This window comes from Akebia trifoliata, chromosome 11 (genome assembly GCF_017979445.1).
Source record: "Akebia trifoliata isolate Shusen 1 chromosome 11, ASM1797944v1, whole genome shotgun sequence".
Taxonomy (NCBI): Eukaryota; Viridiplantae; Streptophyta; class Magnoliopsida; order Ranunculales; family Lardizabalaceae; genus Akebia; species Akebia trifoliata.
In genome coordinates, this window is record NC_141385.1 from 605,698 (window position 1) to 628,665 (window position 22,968).

Genomic DNA, 22,968 nt, shown 5'->3' on the forward strand with positions numbered 1-22,968 from the left:
GAACTTAAATAAAAAATAAAAATAAGATTAGCCAATGGTTCAACTGTTGAAATAAATGGGGAGAATAGAAGAAGATTAGAAGAATAAGAAAATTAATCTGAGGCACATAATTTATTACTTTGTCTTATAGACTACAGAAGCCCTTACTCTTCTTGAGAAATGAATATGCAATCGTGTTTCTTAAAAATTGCCAACAAGATACAATAGAATCTATTTTACCCACAAATTGGTCGTTCTCTTGATACTTTCACTAACTTTGAAAAGAATCTGTCACACAAGATCTCTGATACACAAATGCTTTTTTCAAGATTCAAATTAATTTTAAGGAAAAAAGGAAAATAATAGTGAAAGAGGGAAATACTCAGCAAAAGGTGTATCCATTCAAAAATGGATTGGGAAACAAATTAGGGCACTAAACTCATTGAAAACATCATTTGGGTAAAAAATGGTTGGAAAGGCCGTTGGGAGGCACCCTTTAGGATTGGAATCCAATATGCACCATTTTGTACTACTTCGCATCTTTAGGCACCCTATATATATGGACCAATTCGACACCTTTTAGACCAATTAAGGGACTATATAAATTGGACCGACTAGCTATTCTCCTTATTTATATCACTTTCTTTCCTTTATTATTGATATTATTTTTTTCCTATCTTTAGATGGTCTGGTGCTCCCAATGAGAGTTTTGGAATGAAACGAAGAATGCGGGAGAGAAGAAACTCATATTTACAAATTTCAAATTTCCTCAAGTATAAGTCCATTCTACATCATCTTCTTTTCATATTTTACTAAATAACACAACAAACATCACATATTTAAAATATTACCAGTCAATATAAATATATAATACTTTAATTAATTTAATTTCCATTAAATATATATATGATATGTTTCTATATGACATCGACACATCAGACTTTGGCCCAATGGAGTTAGGGTTCAACTGGAAATTAAAACTCTTTGGCTTGATATATCATACTTGAGTGATAACCTCACCCAATTTTTTTTTTCTTTTTTTTTAAAGGGAGAAAAAAGATATATGGCAGTTTATGAGAATTACAAAATAAACCTAAAAACACATAGGATTTTATTTTCTTGGTGAGGGGGGAGCGGGCTTGTTAAGGAAAATTAGTTTTGGGAAGATGAGGGATATTTTGCAAGAGCTTCTAATGACACACCGAATTTTACTTAGAGAACCCCAATTTTATTATACAAACAAAGAAATTAACATATATATATCTTGGAGTAATCTAAGTAAAAATTAGTGCGTCAATAAAATCTCTCTATCTCGCTAAGAGTTTGAAGGTAATGGGTTGAGACAAATTTTGATAGGTTCAATATATATCTTAGAGATTGAAGAGGATGGGCAATAGCGAAAAAGAAATTAAAAGTTAAGGTTTTTTTTTTCTTCACGTGATTGAAGATTAGCATGTTTTGGACATTTTATATTTTGTCTATCACAAAAGAATACATTGTAAATAATTTGAAAAAGATAAAAAAGTCATGAATTTTTATAAGGATTTCAATTGAATTGGACGGAAGTTTTAATCACTTCTTATATCAATTCATGAATTATTCAGAGAATTACTAATTATGATTGGACCGAGAAAAGTCAAAACAAAAAGAATTTCTGCACTATGTCAAGTTTGAAGGGTACATATCCATTGTTGCCTTCACCCTCAATTTCAAATCCTTTCTATAATTTATTTTTTTTAAATTTGATTTTGTTTGACCAATTAAATGTAGAATCACCTTCATAGTTCTTTATTATTGGTATAGTTCTTTACCCATGAATATAGAATCCAGATAAAGGATTGGAATTGGGTTCCTGATGCATATAGAATCAAATGATCCAGTGGGAGTAAGAATTCCCATAAACATTTGGAACATTTCATTACCGAGCAGAAGAGCCATTTTCTATTAGTATTCGGCCGAATGGGATGGGAGACCCCATAGGATAAGGCAATGGACTGGGTCCACACTTAACTGACCGATCCAATTGGGTTTGGGTTTAATAAACTTCTTGAAGGTCTTGGTATTGATTCTATCCGAACCTGATCCATTGACAGTCCTAATCACAAGATACAATACAGAAAAAAAAAAAAATTAAAATTACAATTAAATATCTCCATATAAATACATCAATAATTGTTAGGTGTGTAAAATGTTTAAATGTAACTGTCATCCTTCATTCATAATTAATTCAAAGAGCCCCACCAACACTTTACTTGTAAAATATCAAAATTACTCCAAAATACATTTTCTTGCCAAAATCAAATCAAGAAGAAGAAGAAGAAGAAGAGAATGGAAGGTGAGATCAAGAACTTTATAAAGGTATGGGTTTTGGTCTTATTGTCTCTAATTTACTGTTATTTCATAGTATCAAAGATCCCAAAAGGAAAACTCAGACTTCTCACTCTCCTCCCCATCTTCTACCTCTTTACAATCCTCCCTCTCAATCTCCACTCCTTCCATATTGGTGGGCCCACAGCTTTCTACATCTCATGGTTGGCTAACTTCAAGCTCCTTCTCTTCTCTTTTGATCAGGGCCCTTTATCATCATCATCCAATCAACCAAACTCACTCCTCTACTTCATCTCCATTGCTTGTCTTCCCATCAAAATCAAACAAAACCCATCATCTCTACAGTCCAAATCACTCCTAAATTTTGTTATAAAAGTCTTACTTTTAGCTCTAGTGATCAAGATCTATGATTATAAACAATATGTGGACCCAAAGATCATCTTGGTTCTCTACTGTTGCCACCTGTACCTCGGCATAGAAATCACTCTTGCTGTAAGTGCAGCCCTCGCTCGAATCTTAGTAGATCTCGAGATCGAACCACAGTTCAACGAGCCGTACCTCTCAACCTCACTTCAAGACTTTTGGGGTCGAAGATGGAATCTCATGGTTACGAGTATTCTACGGCCTGTAGTATACGATCCCATACGAAGTATCTCTCTGTGTTATACCAAAAAAGAGTGGGCCCCACTACCAGCTATATTTTTCACTTTCGTGGTGTCAGGGCTGATGCACGAGCTGATCTACTTTTATCTCACACGTGTGGATCCCACGTGGGAAGTGACGTGGTTCTTTGTGCTTCATGGGATCTGTACGGCTTTGGAGGTCATATTGAAGAAGAAGGTGTTGACTGGCAGGTGGCGGTTGCACCGTTGGATTTCGAGGCTGTTGACCATTGGGTTTGTTTCACTTACCGGTTTTTGGCTGTTCTTCCCACAGATCTTGAGGAATCGTGTGGATGAAAAAGCGATAAGAGAATACGATGTATTGAGGAATATTTTTGGGGCCCACTAACCCTATTGATGGAAGTTTAGTGGGCCTATGTGTAAGCATTCAACTTTTGATTGATGATTTTTTAGCCATTTGATTTGATAAATTTCAAAGTTGATTTCTAATTATTTAGATCTTTCTATTTGTTTATTGGTCTAAAAATATATTGTTTGAAGTTGATGGGCAAATTACTTATAAGGAAGAAATTCAAATATTTTTTTGAATATTAAAATAAATTTGTACTTTCAATCAAATGTCAATCCCTAACTGGGCTGACCCCTTGTTAGCAATCTCCCGATAAATTCTTGAAAAATTCAGAAATTTTTTATATTTTTTCAATGAAAGTATCATTCTCTGGATTATTGCACAATTCTGAATAATTTACGCATTTTAAGTTGAAAGAGAATAAAATGCATCTTTTTACAAATTTAAGACCTTTATGAATTCTTATAAAACTTAGTGGTAAAAAAAATGCTATTTTTAGTTGTCGTATGCTGCAAAGTGTAAACTTGTAAGTTGTGACATATAGCACAAGTCGACTTTGAAGTGGTCATACTTCAAAATTTTGGAGGAATCCACTTTTTTACGTGACAAATGTCCATTTTATCTTTAAAAAAAAAAATATGATCACTCTTTACATTTATTTGACATTACACCTTAATTTCTCAAATTGACGATTTGTTCCTTGACTTTGGAGTTCTTTTTGTAAACTAATGGAACAATAACCCCAATGCCCTCATTATGACCACCATCATTATTACCATCACCGATATATCATCACCTTCACTATCACCATTAACGTCACTAATTTCATCGTCACTATTATATTACCGAATTTTTGAAATGAGATGAATAATCACATATGAAGCATATGTTGCATATTTTTCATTTATTGAATTTTTGACCGGATTTTTACAATTCAAAATCGAATAGAACTTGAATTTTTGTGATATTCCAAATTGCTATCAAGGGTCTGACCCATGGCGGAGTTGGTTGACATTGTGCAACCTCAACTTTGAGGTCATGGGTTCAAGTCCAATTTACCCATCAAAAGCATCATATCTCATTAGAATTTTGCGGTTAAGCGTGTCTTGGTGAGAGTGGTATTATGATGGATGCCATCTTGGGAAGTCATCTTGTGAACCCCTCCTTTTACCTATCAAAAGGAAGAAAAACAAATGTCAACCACTTTACCACTTTTAAGTTTGAATCAAACGTTTGATCAGCTGCATTTGTTGCATGCATTTTGTTAGAGGGCTAATTTTAGATTTTCATTCAACAATTCATGTTAGACTTTTGTTGGATGGAAAGCTAAAGTAAGCCGTAAAAGAGTAAGAAGAAGATCCAAATTAAAAAGGAACTACGATGAAGATAGTACAATCGCTTACGCATCCACTCCCTATAATAAAAGATTTGGATTTGGACATAATGGAATGAAGGAGCATGATTCACTTGGTCCATTCCAAATCTTGGGATAAGACTTTGTTATCGTTTTTATATTGAACAACACATGATTTTCAAATTCCCACGAAATCAGAAGGTAAAAATGGATTAGAAGCTATATAGACTATTTTTCTGGAGAATTAGAAGGGATGAACAAATTATAATTTGGGATGGAAATTTCTCAATTTTCAGTTCTTCTCAATATTTTGAATGGTTTTCTTCTTTGCAGTTTTACTTTTACTCAACTTCTTCTCAATTGCACATCTCCCCATTTAGGTAGTCTTTTGTTTACAAAACTACAGCTCACTTACCTCACTGTTTCAATCACAGTAGTACAAGGTGGAACAATTACTGTTTCTACCAGTTCTTTTTCTTTTTTATTTTGCGTAGTGCTTTTACTGCTGTAAGTGCATTTACGTGCATCCTTTAGTATTATTAAAGGCGCACCTTTCCAAATTAGAGAATAAAAATCATTGAAGGTTGGACACAATTAAAATCATATAGTGCTACAACTTAAATATCACAGATTCAAAATCCCAAGTGTCGGGTGTGTAGCGAAATAATAAATACTTAGGAGTCTTAGGTCGATTCATAAGGATTGAACTATAACAAAACCAATATGGAATATGAAATCTAAAAATCTAAAATTTGTAAATAAAAAATTTCAGGATTAGGAACTAAATTTAATCGAATTAAAAAAAAAAAAAAAAAAGAAATTTGGGAAAACTGTTAAGGATTAAAGATAGACCACAAATTATAAAAGATATTTTTATTGATTTTTATCACTTCATTAAATTCGAATAAAGATTCAATTTAATAAAAATATCCTAAAATTGAGATTCACACCGATTAGGTTTTCTGTAAAAATAGAGAATTTATCAATTATTGTTATTAATCAATTTTACGCTTTAATTTACTACAAGAAATTCCAAACATCAGATGTAATCAGAATATATATTAAATCAAAGAATTTCATAAGTAAATGAGTTAGATCGAAAATTTAATCAAACAATAAATTGAAAAGGTCTTATTGAATTGCGTATTTATTGCCTCAATATTTTTATTTTTTATTTATTTTTAATATCAAAAGCTATCCCCACCATAACCTTTGAGATGTGATTAGTCCTTAACGTTCACATGTACCAGCCACGTGGAAGTTTTCAATGTGTAACAGAATAAGTTAGGAGGCATCTTGGCAAACCTTGTTTTTTGTGCTATTTATTGTTTAAAAAATGTGAGCACAATGACATTTTAGTAATTTCATACTTGGGGCATTATTTTACTTATTTTTGTTCAACAAGCCTATTTTTAACGAGCTCAGTAACTCATGATTGACGAGATTTGACTTCATGTTTTTAGTATCATTACCTAAAGACTTTACCAACTAAGCTAGTTGGCATGTGCTGTTTTTTTTCTTTTGGCCATTATAGATAACGTCCAAAACCCACGTGACACCAAACCCACATGTTTTGACCATTATCAATGTGGTACTCCTAATTTTGCCCATACTTGATGAAGGATAATGCTGAAGTAATATTAAAAATGTTACATCCATCGTACATTCGGATGTGGTGATGCGCACATAATCATAGATGCGATTCATTGAGATACAAGTAAATACTATGTATGATTATGTGTGCACCACCACGTCAGAATGTCAGAATCAATGTACTATGTTACTCCAGCACGAATCTTGACAGGTGGTACTACTAATTTCCCCTACATTAAATCACACATAGTCAGAGACACCAAACCCAACATCTAAAATTTCTAGGATATGGTTTCTTTGAAAAGTTTAACAGAAGAAATTCTAGAGAGAGAGAAGGAGACGTACACTAAATTTGATTTTAAAAACCTATAAGAAATCCTAGATTTAAAAAAAAAAAAAATCATTTTTTAAAATAAAAAATGGTCTGACAAGAAATCCTTGATTTTGAAAGCCTTCCATGAATCTCTCTCTCTCTCTCAAAAGAACATTAATTTGGATGAAAATAAATGAGTTTGGTCTCACATTTTAAGATATGCATTCCGTATATCTTCTCTCTGGAAAGAACATTAATTTTATTTTTTGGAAGGTAAAGAACATTAATTTAGATGAAAACAAATGGGTTGGGTCTCACATTTTCTAATGCATTCCTTATATCTCTCTAAAAGAGATCATTTAGAAATGAATCCACATCATATACACCCAGCGTAGACAGTAGAAATCCTCCCCCACCTCAAAACATGCAATGTATTAAAGGTATGTAGAATAATGATTTTCTAACTAGAAAGTCTTCACTCGGTGAATACTCGGCTGATGTGGCACGGATACAAAACCATAGATTTTTTTCTCGGGATACACAATTGCATATCTTTTGTGGGGATGCGCAGTTTTGTAGTCCGAGGAAAAAGATCAATGGTTTTGTGTCTGTGGCATGTCAGACGAGTATTGAATGAGTGAAAGACTTTCTAATTAGAAAATCAACACCCATTCAAGAATTGTAGAAAGTGTGCTGATTTTTTAACTCAACTTGATAGGGGGACTCAAAACTCATTGATGTGGCATGGGCAAAGAATAGTGGATTTTGTCCCTCGGGATACACAACCGACTTGCCATCTGCAATTGTGTATCCCGAGGTACAGTTGTGTATCCCAAGTGAAAAAATCTACAGTTCTTTGCACATGACACATTAGTGAGTTTTTGAGTCTAGTTATCAGGTTGAGTTCAAAAATCATTAGTCTTACAGAAAATAGAAAAAATAAAGATTCTTTTGGGCATCAATTGTTGGGTAAATTATACTTTAACCCCATGTGATTTGGCATAATTCCATTTTTACCCTCTTAACATTTGACAATTGCATTAGCCTTCCTTTTCAAGAACAGAGCTATAGTTTTATAAATTTTAAAAGAATCATGATAATCTAACAACTGCAAGGGGAAAAGTCAATTGACTACCCTGACGTGACAAGTTCGGGAACTGTAGATCTACGTTCCTTGGGATACCTGGTTGCACTTTCTGATAAAAAAATGTATCTCAAGGGAATCGTGTATCCCGAGGAGAGTAGATCTACAATTCTCGAACTTGTCACATCAGGTAGTCGATTGAGTATGCCACGTGGGTAGTCAGATTATCATGACTCATTTTAAAACTCTCCCGTCAAAGCATTCACACCCTTATGTGTGAACTCGTTGTTTCAAAGGATATTTTTGTTTATAAAAAAGAATAATATTAAAAAAAAGATAAAATAATCTTTATAAAAAAATAATAAGTCATTTTTTAAATGTGGTTGGCAACAAGCAGATGGAAGGGTTAGATGAGTTCATTAGATAAATAGAGAGGAGATAACTGCAATTGTCACAATGTTGGGGGTTGACATAGAATTATGCCAAACCACAGGGGTTGAAAGTTTAATTTACCCTTAATTAATTGAATTCTTTTTATTAGATAATGTGTTTTAGATGTGGGGGGAGGATTTCAATCCTCCACCACGGTGGGTGTAGATTGGATCCGGACTCTTTGGACGTCATCTAACTTTGAGCAATTAGACCTAGGGGTGGCAATCTTAACATGACCGGTTAACATGACTCAAAAATGGGTAATTTAATTGGGTCATAATAATCTCAACACATCTAACACGATTATTAACCGGGATGTGTCTAGGTCTTTTTTTTTTGTTTGTTTGTTATTTTTTTGATCAGTAAGCTGAGGCTATAGAGGACCCCACCCTTATATATTAAAAGTTGCTAATGCCGAAAGTAACCAACATTGATATCCTCCAGGAGGATATTATATAGATCTACAAGAAAATTTGTAAAATTAAAAGTATAGAGATTTTCATTTAAAGCTCATCTTCTAGCTAACTAATCTGCTGCTCTATTTGTTTCTCGCCAGTTGAACTCTAGCATATCCGAGTTAAAACACCTCATAGCTATTTTAATGTCCTTGACTAGGCTAAGCAATCTCCATGGCGCATTCCAATCTTCGTTAATACCTTTGACAACGACTAACAAATCTAAATTTATAATTATATCTGTGATCCCTTGCATTCTAAGATGGTTCAATCCCTTGAGAATTACTTCCATTTCAATAGCAATTATATTTGTATGATTCGACTGATTCATACTTGCAGTAATCCGTTCGTTGTTATTGTTCCTAGTAATAATCCCAAATCATGCCCCTAGCTCTAACAAAGATCCATCTATATTCATCTTGATAACTCCCATTGGAGGAGGATGCCATAAAAAAACAAAGCTATCTTTATACATTTAATTATTGTGTCATTAACATGTTTTAAATCATGAAATATAAGAGGTATTTCAAATATCAATCATTATTTAAGGATTTTTCAAATTCCATTTTTTACTAGAATTTCGTAGAACTTTTTCATTATATATTTTTTTTTTTTGAAATTTTATAAAATATAGATGGTGTTTTAAGATGTTTTTCAAATAATCTAGGGTTAAGATGTTTTTCAAATCATTATTTAAGGATTTTTCAAATTCCATTTTTAGAATTTCTTAGAACTTTTTCATTATACATTTTTTTCTTTTTGAAATTTTATAAAATATAGATGGTGTTTTAAGATAATTTCAAATAATCTAGGGTTAAGATTTTAGTTTGGAAAAGAAAAACAATTTCCTTACAAAGTTAGTATGAAAACTTTTCTTATTGCATTGCCTACTGACATCCAAAAATATGATCTGATACCTCAAGGATAATGGGATATAGAGGACAAAATTCTAAGAAATTTGGAGTTCTTGTTTTCGAATAATACTTATTTTTCATTAATAAATATTGATTTATGGTTGTGGGACTTTATTTTTAGTAATGATAATGGAACTTATTTTTCCACTTAAGATCATAATTTCACTGAACATATTACATAGATTTGGTCAAGTTATTTATCTAATAAATGTGTTAGGTTTGAGTTTAAGTTTTTGACACGATTATTAAATGTGTTGGGTTTGAGTTTGGTAAATTTTCATAATACCATTATCTTAACACAACAAGACCTATTGCTACCCCTACCTCAAAATTTTGGAGTAACCCTCTTCTTTATGTGACACATGGCTCTCTTAGATTTTTAAATTAAATACACAATCCTCTAAATTTTTGTGACATTGGAGGAACCCTTCTCTTTTTTATTTTTTATTTTGTTTATCGGTAAGTTGAAGCTATAAAGGGCCCCACCCTGATTTATTAAAAGATGCTAATGCTGAATGTAACAAACATTGAGATCCTCCAGGAGGATATGATACAGATCCACATGAACATTTAAATAATCAAAACTACATAATTGCTCATTTAAAGCTCCTCTTCTTGCCAACCAATCAGCCGTTTTATTTGATTTTCGCCAGCTAAGGTCTAGTGTAGCTAAGTTAAACCACCCCATTGTACTTTTAATATCTCTTATATATGAACAATTAAAAATGAGATCATTACCATAACCATCCTCAACATCATCAACACCTTCGCCATTAGCACCATCTCATCATCATCATTGTCATCTCCACCACTAAGGGCAGAGTCTTCATGATAAGGGAAGACCTTGAAGTTGAGTGGTTTTGAGGAGAAAATTCGAGGATTTTTCTATAGATTGAAGAAAAGGGCATTTAGGTCATTTTTCATTAGCCAATGAGAAAAGACCTAAGTCAAGGAGCAATATCATTAGTTTAAAAACATAGATAGGGATTTCAAATTTTGACCAAATTACCTACATGCCTCCGTGACCCTTGATATTTTTTAAGAGATTAATGCAAAATAAACTCAATACCTCGACTTCAACTTAAGTAAATAAATAAAAACCCTTTTGATAACTATTCCCAAACCCTATGGGACTATCTAATTTAAACTTCTAACTTAAAGAACCATATAATTTTTGTTTAAATAAAATTTTAGGAATTTCTACAAAGGGATTAACGCAACGTGCAAAGTAAGGTTAATTAGATTAAAATTAATTTTTGAAAGAAATTTAAGAGTTTGAAGATGACTGAATTTAGGTTGAAAAATGAATGATTTTCAGTTATAGATTGAAGATGAATGTATTTAGGTTATTTCTTATTAGTGTAAAAACTAAAGAACGAGGCCAATGGGGACAAGCAAATGGATGTCTCAAATTGAAAATATTATGTTGGATAACTCTGGTTGCCCTTCAAATATTAATCAAATAGAGGGTTCCAAAAAATTGAGTGAGGTGGGGGCTGTCGAAAATTTTGTGGGGCCAAACTCAAAATATACTAAATTATCAATGAATTTCCACCATTTTTAAAAATTCTTGTAGGGGTAAGTGCTACTGTTACCCCCACTATAAATCCTCCCTTGTCCAGCACAACTCTTATTATTTTTAATTTATTTTTCTTTTTTTCTTAAAATTTTGTGATCTACATCATTTGGCATCCTATCATGTTTTAATTAGGATCCCACATAGAAATGCAAGCATGGAACTTCCCTAAATTTCATCGAAAAACTTTGGTCCAAGATATTTTTTAGCTTGATCCAAGATTTTAAAAATGGATGATGACAGAACCTCTACCTAACTTCCAAACTTAAAATTTAAGGGTGAAAAATAGCCTTTTTAAATTCATAGAATTTTGTCCACTATAGCGCTGAAGCATCGGATCATGCTGTTGAGGCCACAAGGTGAGTTGAAGGACCCTTAGTAAGGGTGAAATCTTTACTTAGTAAGGCTAGTTGGACACTCATTGACAATGATATGGGTACTACTTAGGGTTTGTTGAGTAACAAACTTTATAGGGAGAGTCATGATCATCTACCGCTCTTTGTATGCTCTCCGACATGGCAATGTATAGAATCATAAATCTTTTTCTTCGGGATACACAAGGAAAAGATCTATGATTTTATGCACTGCCACGTGTACAAAGAGCATCAATATTATGAATCCGGATGATATGCACCCAGGGTGGAAGAGTGTTTCAATCCTCTACCCTTGATGCATACAATCTGGACTCTAATCTTATAGGTATTAACTTGATAAACTTTCTAAACAGCAAATCTTTGTTCGTTTCTGTATAGGTCTTCGGTAAGTCTCTCTACGTAGGTGAGTAAATGGTCATTATGCTGTTGAGGCCATTTATTCTTTCTTATTTGAAAGAGGACAAATGTTTTCCTTGTTAAATAACAAGGTTACACCCAAATATCTCAAAGAAGGAAAAAAAAAACAGAAGAATGGAGAGTGAGATCAAGAACTTTATAAACGCATGGGTCTTGGTCTTATTATCTCTAATCTATTGTTACTTTATAGTATCAAAGATTCCAAAAGGAAAACTCAGACTCCTCACTCTCCTCCCTATCTTCTACCTCTTCATCATCCTCCCTCTCAATCTCCACTCCGTGCACCTTGGAATTTTCACAGTTGGCTGCATCACTTGGCTAGCTAACTTCAAGCTCCTCCTCTTCTCCATCGATCAGGGCCCTCTATCCACCAATCAAGCAAAACCACTTCTCCACTTCATCTCCACAGCTTGTCTTCCCATAAAAATTAAGCAACCTCACCCATCTCTCCAACTACATCAAAACATCAAAATCCAAGAATACCCATCTCAAAATGCCAAAATCAAAGAAAACCCATCTCCCCAAATCACAAAAGGCTTCAAATCATTTCTAAATTTTGCTATAAAAGCCTTACTCCTACATCTATTGGTCTCTATCTATGACTCCATAAAACATGTGGACCCAAAGATCATGTTGGTTATCCACTGCCTTCACCTCTACCTCGTCGTAGAGCTTATTATGGTTCTGAGTTCAACACTGCCTCGAGCCTTACTAGGTCTAGAACTTGAGCCACAATTCAATGAGCCCTACCTCTCCACCTCACTTCAAGACTTTTGGGGTCGAAGATGGAACCTCATGGTTTCCAATATCTTACGGTCCACCGTATATGAACCTATACGGTATATCTCTACACCTATTTTTGGCATGAAGTGGGCCCCACTAATAGGCGTACTATTCGCATTTCTTGTTTCTGGGCTCATGCACGAGGTCTTATACTATTACATCACACGTGAGGATCCCACGTGGGAAGTGACACTGTTCTTTGTGATCCAAGGGATCTCTACTGTAATGGAGATGGTGCTGAAGAAATTAATAGGTGACAGGTGGAGGTTGCAGCCTTCGGTCTCGGTGCCTTTGACAGTTGGGTTCGTGTCAGTTACAGGTTACTGGTTTTTCTTTCCACAGATAAAGCGTATTGATATGGACAAGAAAGCTATTAGAGAATATAGTCTTGTGGTTTCGTTCGCGAAGGAAAAATTGCAAAGTACTCTCTTGCTCTTTAGCAAATAGGGTTTTCATATATCCATTTCTATGAATATATCTAGAGTATCCAAATACTAGAGTTTGTTCCGTAGGAAATATAGTAATATTAGAGGGGTATTATTGAAAAAGAGAAAGGGATGAGGAGAGGAAGAGAGTAAGGATAATAAAGTTGAAAGGGTAGGAATAAAATAATGAAGTGGGTCATTCTAGTCGATGAGACATTTATTTCACAAATGAATTCCCCAGTTGTCTTTTATTATATAGATTATATATTAATATGCATGGTAATATGATGTATGTTATTGCACTGAATCAAATCTCGAGAAAATTTGAATGTTTATGAGATTGGGACAAGGACTTTAAATGTTTATTTATTGGGAAGAGTACTAAAGCGTGTTCTTTCTAAAAGTTCCTAACCTTTGGGTGGTATCTTGATAGTCTATTTAGTATAAAAAAATTATATCTAAAAGGTCTCAGAACCTTATTTCCCCTTACAATAGTTTTTGAGCACCCAAACTACATTTTTTCTTTCATTTAATTAGATTTTTCAATGGTGATTGCAGTTCTTTCTAACAAATTTTGGGGGTGAATAGCGAATGACGAATGATGTATACTCATAATTTTGAACATTTATAAGTATTTTTAGACATTTCAATGATTTCTAATACAAAAATGATGTACGAAGTTAGTATTGTAAAATTTTGAAGATTTTGTTGTAATGTATGATTCAAGTGTTTGTTTTGCAATTAAAATATATAAATTTTTGGGTATTTCTAGAAGATTTATCGAGTGTGGAGGTTAAAATATATAAAACAAGAAACAATGAATCACATTTATTTTGTCAAGTTTAATATTTTTTATGGTCGAGTGCAATATTTTTTTTTTTGTAGAGATCAGCATTTTTCATTGTTGAAAAATGTAGACCTTGACAATACAAATATTGATCTCGACAATAAAAATATTGATCTTGATTATAAATTTTTTTCTTTTATCGGTGAGTTGGGGTTGAAGGGTTCCCTCCGTATCTTATTTAATACTCACGAACATAATTACAAGAAGATCCTAAAAAACAATATTCACGAGCTCTTGAGTAATAGCTCATAATAATTTTTAGAATAGTGGAATGGCTTTGTGGAACTTGGCGATGAATTCCGGATTTGCGACAAACACCATAAACAAATTGCATATATTATCCCTTCTTTCTTCTTCCATTTTGTTTGTGATGTTTATGTGTGGCTCAATTGTATGTGTGTACCTAGAAAAACAAACATGTTTCTGGGATGTAAATCTTGAGGAATTAATGGAATCGGGAACTTTACCCCCCATAATAAGTAGGGATGTCAATTTTACCCTGCCCTATAGGATTGGGTTTTCACACCTTTAACTGGTCCATGGGCGGTTTTGGTAGTAAACATGAAAAATTGATTTGATTTCGGGGCGGGAATGATTTTGATACACCACATCCAAATTTGGAAATATATATATACATGTCCATTAGATCAGGATCATTCCCAAGGCTCAAATAGTGTTTTTACATATGGATCGTTATCAATGTGTCCGATTCAACAAGTCTTAGGTGCCGGTGCCTTCAATGGTTGGGTTCACCTCGGTTATAGGTAACCGATTTTCTTTCCACTGATAAAGCGTACTGATAAGGACAAGAGATCTATCAAAGAATGGTCTTGTGGTTGAGTTTGTGAAGGAAAAATTGCAAAGTCATCTTTTGCTATTTAGCAAATGAATAATAATGAATGCACGCGGTTGATGTGGTAAAGTACAAAACTACACATCTTTTTCATATGTATCGCTATGAAAAAGATCTATGGTCTTGTACCTTTGCCATAACAGCCGCGTAGTCAATTTTGTGCAATTATCACGACTCTTAGCAAATAATAAAAAGAATAATGATACACGGCTGATGTAGCAAGGGCATAGAACTGCACATCCTTTTTCTGTGTTTCCTGATGAAAATAATATATGATTTTATGCCCTTGCCACATCAGTCACATATTTAATTGCGTACCAAAATCGCATGCATTCATCATGACTCTAATAAAAATAATGATTACTTGACTCAAGAAATGATACTAAAATGTACCCAACTAATGTGGAAAGTGCACATAGAACCATATATTTTTTTCTTAGGGATATACAAGGAAAAAAAATCTATAGTTCTAAGCACATGGCACGTTAGTAGAGTATGTTTTTTTATTTTTTTTTTTAGAGTCAGGATATCACAACTCAGAGTGGACTTTATTGATACATCTTTATTTTTATATCTTTGGCTATTAGAATATTATGTAAGTTGCATGCATCGTAATCTGATGTATATATATGGGAAATGTTCAGCACCCTAAGTTTTACCACACACTTTAACAAACGTTTTTTGTCCTACATGGGTTAGAAGTTTTGGAATGAGCTGATTTTTGGTGAGGATGATCTCTATGATTAGAAGATCACCCTCCCCAAAAATCAGCCCATTCCGAAATGTTTAGCCCCATGTTTACACGTTGAAAAATCGTGGACCGTCCATTTTTTGTAAATCAATTTTGATGGGGTTAGAAGTTTTGGAATGAGCTGATTTTTGGTGAGGATGATCTCCTCACCATAGAGATCATCCTCACCAAAAATCAGCTCATTCCGAAACTTCTAACCCATGTAAGACAAAACGCGTTTGTTAAAGTGTGTGGTAAAACTTAGGGTGCCGAACGGGACCCTATATATATATATATATATATATAAATGTTCAGCACCAAACATTTTGACAAAACAATTTTCAAAACATGGGCTAGAAATTTAGAATGGACTGATTTTTGGTGAGGATGATCTCTACGGTGAGGAGATCATTATCACCAAAAATCAGCCCATTCCAAAACTTCTAACCCATGTAAGACAAAAATGATTGGCTAAAATGTTGGCCAAAATGTTTGGTGCCAAACGGAACCCATACATATATATATATATATATATATATATATATATATATGGGTCCCGTTCAGCACCCTAAGTTTTACCACACACTTTAACAAACACGTTTTGTCTTATATGGGTTAGAAGTTTCGGAATGGGCTGATTTTTGGTGATGATGATCTCTATGGTGAGGAGATCATCCTTACCAAAAATCAGCTCATTCCAAAACTTCTAACCCCATCAAAAATGATTTACAAAAAATGGACGGTCTACGATTTTTCAACTTGTAAACATGGGTTAGAAGTTTCGGAATGGGCTGATTTTTGGGGAGGATGATCTTCTAATCATAGAGATCATCCTCACCAAAAATCAGCCCATTCCAAAACTTCTAACCCATGTAAGACAAAAAACGTTTGTTAAAGTGTGTGGTAAAACTTAGGGTGCTGAACATTTCCCTATATATATATATATATTTTGTTTTATTGATCTTAAAAAGATTAGAACATCCACTTCTTTATCCCGACGTTTTAACGCTACTTTTTAACTTTAAAAAGAAATATTATAATGGAGATCCCTCCACAACGCAATTCCAATACTCTTAGACAATGCTAAAAAATCGTCCCTCTTTGTCCAGAACTCCAAAAACCTGAATTATCTGGAGTTAGACGAGGGACTTAAAAATTGAATATGCAAAGGGCAATCCCAACTTGGTCACCTGCAAAGCGACCAGAATCTTCCATGGAGTCTATAAGTGGAAATTTGCTTCCCTTTATTTTCATATGGGTAGAGAATTGAGTTAAAATCACCCGATACCAAGAAATTCTCTAAAGGATTCAATAAACTTTCAATTCCAACTATAGATCCTGCTGTTCCTGAACCACACAACATGCCCACACAACACATAGTTTCACTACAATGCTTTCAATATCTGCTTCCAAAATCATAAGCTGAGAGGGCGATGCAACAACTTTATCTTAGATGAATAACCAAACCACCAAACCAACTTGAACTGCACTTCGAGTACTCATCATTCGTAAAAGCAACCTTTGTGTGAAATTTTATACAATTTTCTAAAAATTGGAATGCTTTCTTGACATTGATTCTAGGGTAGATATGAATATTGACCTATCTTCAATCCAAAAAATCAATATTTTTGGGACCCTAATAAACTCTATGGATTGGGAGAACCAAGCCAATAAGTTGACAAATCAAAATATTCTTATTGGAACCCAAATCCATAATTTGGGACTCCTAAACATATCAAATTCCTGGTATAAGATCTAATCCAAGGGTGGAGCCAATAATTTCTTGTGAGGCTAGGGGGCAAACTATAGGTTATGACAAGGTTGAAGAGCTTTAAGATGATTTGTTTTGGGTGAAAAATTGAAGGGTTTCTTGTGAGAGGTAGAAAACATGGCATTTACGTCATTTCTCATTAGACTATGAGAGAAGATCAAAGTCAAATTGCAATGTCACCTATTAAAAAACATAGGCTACCTCACATATTCACCAAAACAGTACATGTCCCCTTGACCGTAGTCTTCTCCAATAAACTAACACAAAAAATTACCTCGCTACCCTTATCTACAACCTGAAACAAAAATCCCTTTGTTTTCTCTTTCCAAAACCAATCATCTTCAACTTCATGGGTAAATTTTTTACCTTAATCCTTAACCATAAGATTAATATTTTAACCTTCAAATCTAAAGAACTGTTAAGGATTTTTTAATTAAAAGATGATGGTATTTTTTTAATTAAAAAATTATAATATTTTCTACAAAGATTAAGGTGGTGTTCAAAACGATAGATTGAATATGACATTGATAACAAAAATACTATTCGAATTCTTTACTACTCTCATCCACGTATTCAAGAAATTTCAAAATTTACTTACATCTGCTATTCTAATTTCTTTTAGCAAAATTTAATTTGTACATATATTGTGTCAATCTATTCCACTCAAATATTGGATTGACTTGAGATTTGAATAAAAATCTCTCAGAGCAAGAGCTAGCTCAAGAGAAAAATGGATGCCCCACCAAGTTCTATAAATCAGTAACAATGAGGTATTTCTGCACATGTTTATGAAAATATTATGATTTTTTTTTCAATTATTTTGGTCTTATAGACCTGATTAATAAGGAAAAGACAACTAGTCTGTTAGAGCACCATACCAAGTAAGCAAGATAAATTATTGTAGGTGGCTAATGAGGGGGTTGAACTCAAGACCTCTCCCTTTTTGGAGAATATTATAATTCATATAAATAAATAATGTAGAATAAATTTAAAATTAAGAGTAATATTATAACTTTTTTAAAAGCTAATCAAATTGAAGATAAAGCTTTGCGGATCAGTGCAATTGACAGAGCAATATTAAAGCCCACAAACTTCACACCCTACACACAAAAGTACTCAAAATTGTAAATTAATACATGGACCAATAACATGCTCAAAGTCATAATCCTAATCTCATTGATACTCTAATCTTTATTGGATCTGATTTGGTGCAACAATGTGCACTTTATTACAATGCCTCTTAATACTCAAAATAAAAACATATGCAGAAGTAGATATGGAAGCCCACACCACAGTACTTCAATTCATTTACTATATGCCAAGTCAAAGAGTAAGAGTGGGCTCTCCAATTTTTCCCTCACAAACTCAAACACGAGTCTGTATTCTCTGATTGCTCTCTCGTACACACCATTCCTTATGAGCTGTGGGAATAACAGCCAAAAACTGGTAACCGAAATGAACCAAGCGGTCAAAGGCATAGAGACCCAAGGGTGCAACCGCCACCTGTCAGCTACTGCTCTCTTTGATTCTAGCTCCACCATATAACAGATCCCTTGTAGCACAAAGAACAGTGTTACTTCCCACGTGGGATCCACACGTGTGACATAATAGTATATCAGCTCGTGCATGAGCCCGGACACAATAAACGCAAACAGTATACCTATCTGATGGGCCCACAGCCTACCAAGAATAGGTGTAGAGTGAGATCGTATAGGATGAGAAATGGTGGATCTCAGGATATCGGAAGCAATTCGATTCCACCTTCGACCCCAAAAGTCTCGAAGTGAGGTGGAGAGGTATGGCTCATTGAACTGTGGCTCAAGTTCTAGGTTTAGTAGGGCTCGAGCCGGTGATTCAGTCAAAGCGTAAACAAGCTCTATGGTGAGGTAAAGGTGGATGTTGTAGTAAGCCAAGATGAACATCATTGTGTCCGTATATTGTAAGTAGTCATAGATGTAGACCAATAGATGTAAGAGTAGGGCTTTTAAAGTCACATTTAGAACAGATTTTGTAGAGATTTTGATGTTTTGAGGTAATTGAAGTGATGGGTTTTGTTTGGTTTTGATGTTTTGAGGTGATTGGAGAGATGGATTGTCTTTGATTATGATGGGAAGACAAGCAATGGAGATGAAGTGGAGGAGTGGTATTGGTTGATTGGATGATAATGATAAAGGGCCTTGATTGAAAGAGAAGAGGAGGAGCTTGAAGTTAGCAAACCAAGTGATGCAAAGAGCTGTGAAAAGTCCAAGATGGATGGATTGGAGATTGAGAGGGAGAATTGTGAAGAGGTAGAAGATAGGGAGGAGAGTGAGGAATCTGAGTGTTCCTTTTGGGATCTTTGATACTATGAAGTAACAATAGATTAGAGACGATATGACCAAAACCCATACCTTTAAAAAGTTCTTGATCTCACTCTCCATTCTTCTTCTTCTTGATGCAGTCTTCTTCTTCTTTTTTAAATTTGATGGAGAACTTAAAGTATGTTTATTGACACTAAAGCTAACAACAACACGTGGGTAAAATTGTAAACACGTGTAGATTGATTTGGAGTTAAAGTGGTTGAGGAAGCATCTCAGTCGTCATCACAAGACAAAAGCTTGTAACTGCTACAGCCAAAGTCTCTCGTCTGTGTCGTGAACCTTCAGCTTAAATGGTTTGGTTATTTAACTTTATGCACATAGTTTCACGAGTCGTGCTAAGCTGACTTCATTCCACATTGCGCTGACGTTGTAATGTTGTGATAATCATAATTTTTTTTCCTCCAGATACAAAGAAAAATATGTAAGGTTCTCTCTACACTGTCACATCAGTGCAGTGTTGAAGAAAGTCAGTTCAGCATATTCCTAATTTCTCTTGAGGTGTTATATTTAGATTCCGACTAACCTTATAAAGTAAATAAGGATTTTACACTTCTAAGAGTCCATTGAGCTCAACTTGTGGCATTCAAAATCATGATCGGTGCTTCAGGGTTGTAAAGAATAAAATTCTAAGAATTTTGAAAAATAAAATTAAAAAAAGTTATTTTCATTGTTGAATTTTAATTTTAAATTTGGAACTGTAAATATTTTCAATCGTATCTCAAGGAAAATCTTACAAAATGACTAGCCAGGTGGCATACTCAATTGACTCATTGACGTGGATAAATTTGAAAATTGTAGATCTTTGTGTCTTGGGATACACTTTTTTATGGGGAAGTGTAATCATGTATACCAAGGCATAAAGATCTAAAGTTCTGAACTTGTCATGTCCGTGAGTCGAATGAGTATGCTACCTAGTGAGTTATTTCATCACAACTCTAATTAATAATAGGATGATGTGTAGTAATTAATTGTAGAATTGGAGCAGATCCTATGTGTAGTACTCTTTTAATCTTCAAAAGAACAGATTTTGATGTCTTTTACCAAGTGGCACTCTATCAACCATCTAACCGCACTACAAGGAACCATAGAGGATCTGCTCCTGAGTTATTCCAAACTAACTTTCTTCTACACCAAGCTCAACACTACGCTAGCGTGGTAATGTAGAGAACCATATATTTTTATTCCTCCAGATACAAGGAAAAAATTTATGGTTATCTTCACACTGCCATGTCGGTGCAGTGTTGAGTACAGTATCGAAGGAAATTAGTTCGGCATTGTCCTTAATTGTATTATAAGGATACTTGCACATGATATGTGCTAATGCACATGTATCAAAAGAGCTTATATATTTGTAATTTAAAATATTGATTAGATGATTTTTGAGGTTAAATAGTAAAAAGATATATTTGTAATTTCGAAAACTAAGCAAGGTGATTATATGGGTTGTAATTTTCTTGATCTTTTATCAAAGAATTGTGATAATTTGACTACCACATGTGGCACACTCAATTGACTACCATAACGTGACAAATTTGAGAATTGTAGATCTGTGCTCCTCGATATACACAACTACACTTCCCCATAAAAAAGTGTATCTTGAGGGAGTTGTGTATACCGAGGAGCATAAATCTATGATTTCCGAACTTGTCACGTCAGGTAGTCGATTGAGTGTGCCACGTGGGGTAGTCAAATTATCAAACATCGTTACCAAAATGACCTTGAGTATATAAAATTTAAATATAAAAATGATGGCTTTTATGGCCACTCAAATTTTGGTGTCAACCACTTTTACTTCACCTTCTCTCATTATAATAGGATAGAAATAGTCATTGAAAAATGCTAAAGCTTACTTGCTACAACATTGAATTCAACATTTTACTGATGTGGCAGTGTGTACAGAATCATAATCATAGATGCTTTCCTTGAGATATGAGTGAAAAGATCTACGATTCTTGCACAGGGCCACATCAGCTCAGTGTTGTAGGAAGTTACCGTAGAATGTCTCATAGTCGTTGTATAATAGTGTTAAAATATAGTACACTCTTATTTAATTTAGATTTTAACTTAAACATATGTCGGTCCCTGAAGATTAATTTAGATGATAAACCAATTCGTCTTTGAAATCTCTGACAAAGGTTAATAGTAGTTATGAGGTACGAGAAAGCAATCAGAGAATGCCGACTTGTGTTTGAGACTTACAGTTGATGAAGGAAAAAAATTGCAGAGTCCTGTCTTTGAAATACTGTTATGTGGGCTTTCATACATTCTTCTACATGTATTTATGAACTTTTAGATAGGGCGGGGATAAGAAAGCCTGATTCCAATTTCTTGTAGACATGGTAAGAGCCCAAGCTCAACTTCTTGAAGGTTTAGTCGTCCAAAAACAAAATATAATAAATTAATAATAGTTTATAGTTTTTTTTTTTATTATTATCACGCCCTAATTATTAATGGCAAGAGACCCAGCCCATCATTTCTTAAACATTTTCTGGCCAATTTTCTCTTAGCCTAAGTGCCTAAACAATCTCTCTAAACATTTAAAAAAAACTGGTATCATGCCATTGATTTATCAACTTAACAGGGATTTTTTATAATACCCAATCTCTATTCCATACAATCAACTGTACGGATGTCAATTTAGTCCATTTGCACACTAACCAGCCTGGACAAAGAAGGGTTAGGGCCTTGAACTTGAGCCTACAAGTAGGTCAGGCTCAAAATTTTCAACCAGTTAAATCTGGGCCGGATTGGGCCTAATAATGTCGAGCCCAACCCGATCCGTTATTATATTTTAGATGTATGTATTATGTATAGATTTATTACGAAATATAACTAAAACAAATTACAATCATTTCTCACTGTTTTTTTTTTTTTCCAATTAGGATGAATATTGGATTCCTATCTGATGAAAAACAATATTTTGCAATTCTAAATGAACTGAAAAAATAAGAAATAAAAAATAATTTTTTCATATAACCAAAAAATCAACCCAAACCCATTAGGGCTTGGCTCTAACATAGCAAACTTATGCTCAATAGGAATATAGATCTGGCTAAGGTTGTCTTTGGTAACACTTCTGAAGTCTGAATGGGGGTGATCCAATTTTAAAATTCAGACTTCAGAAACAAAAAATCTCATTTGTTTCGTTTTAGACTTCAGACTTCAGAACCAAAATCCAAAAGTTTTGAACCAACGATGGAGGAAGCTGGATAAGTACCAAAGGTTCTGAACCAGAAATCAGAAAACAAAAATTAATTCCAAACTTTAGATTTCCGAAGTGTTTCCAGACACAGACTAAGTTATGATACACCTCTTTAGTGACGGATTAGGGGCTCAACCAAGCCCAACCCAAACCCATTGACAGCCTTAAGTTTGAGTGTTTGGTCATTATTCTATAAATAGTATTGC

General features: G+C 33.9%; 3 pseudogenes; 2 read left to right on the top strand and 1 right to left on the bottom strand.

Moving 5' to 3' along the window:
* Nucleotides 1-2,199: 2,199 nt before the first annotated feature.
* Nucleotides 2,200-3,483, top strand: LOC147390120 (long-chain-alcohol O-fatty-acyltransferase pseudogene; annotated as a pseudogene).
* An 8,938-nt stretch (nucleotides 3,484-12,421) lies between these two features.
* Nucleotides 12,422-13,021, top strand: LOC147390121 (long-chain-alcohol O-fatty-acyltransferase pseudogene; annotated as a pseudogene).
* A 5,329-nt stretch (nucleotides 13,022-18,350) lies between these two features.
* On the bottom strand, nucleotides 18,351-19,660 carry LOC147390122 (putative long-chain-alcohol O-fatty-acyltransferase 5 pseudogene; annotated as a pseudogene).
* Between the last annotated feature and the right edge of the window lie 3,308 nt (nucleotides 19,661-22,968).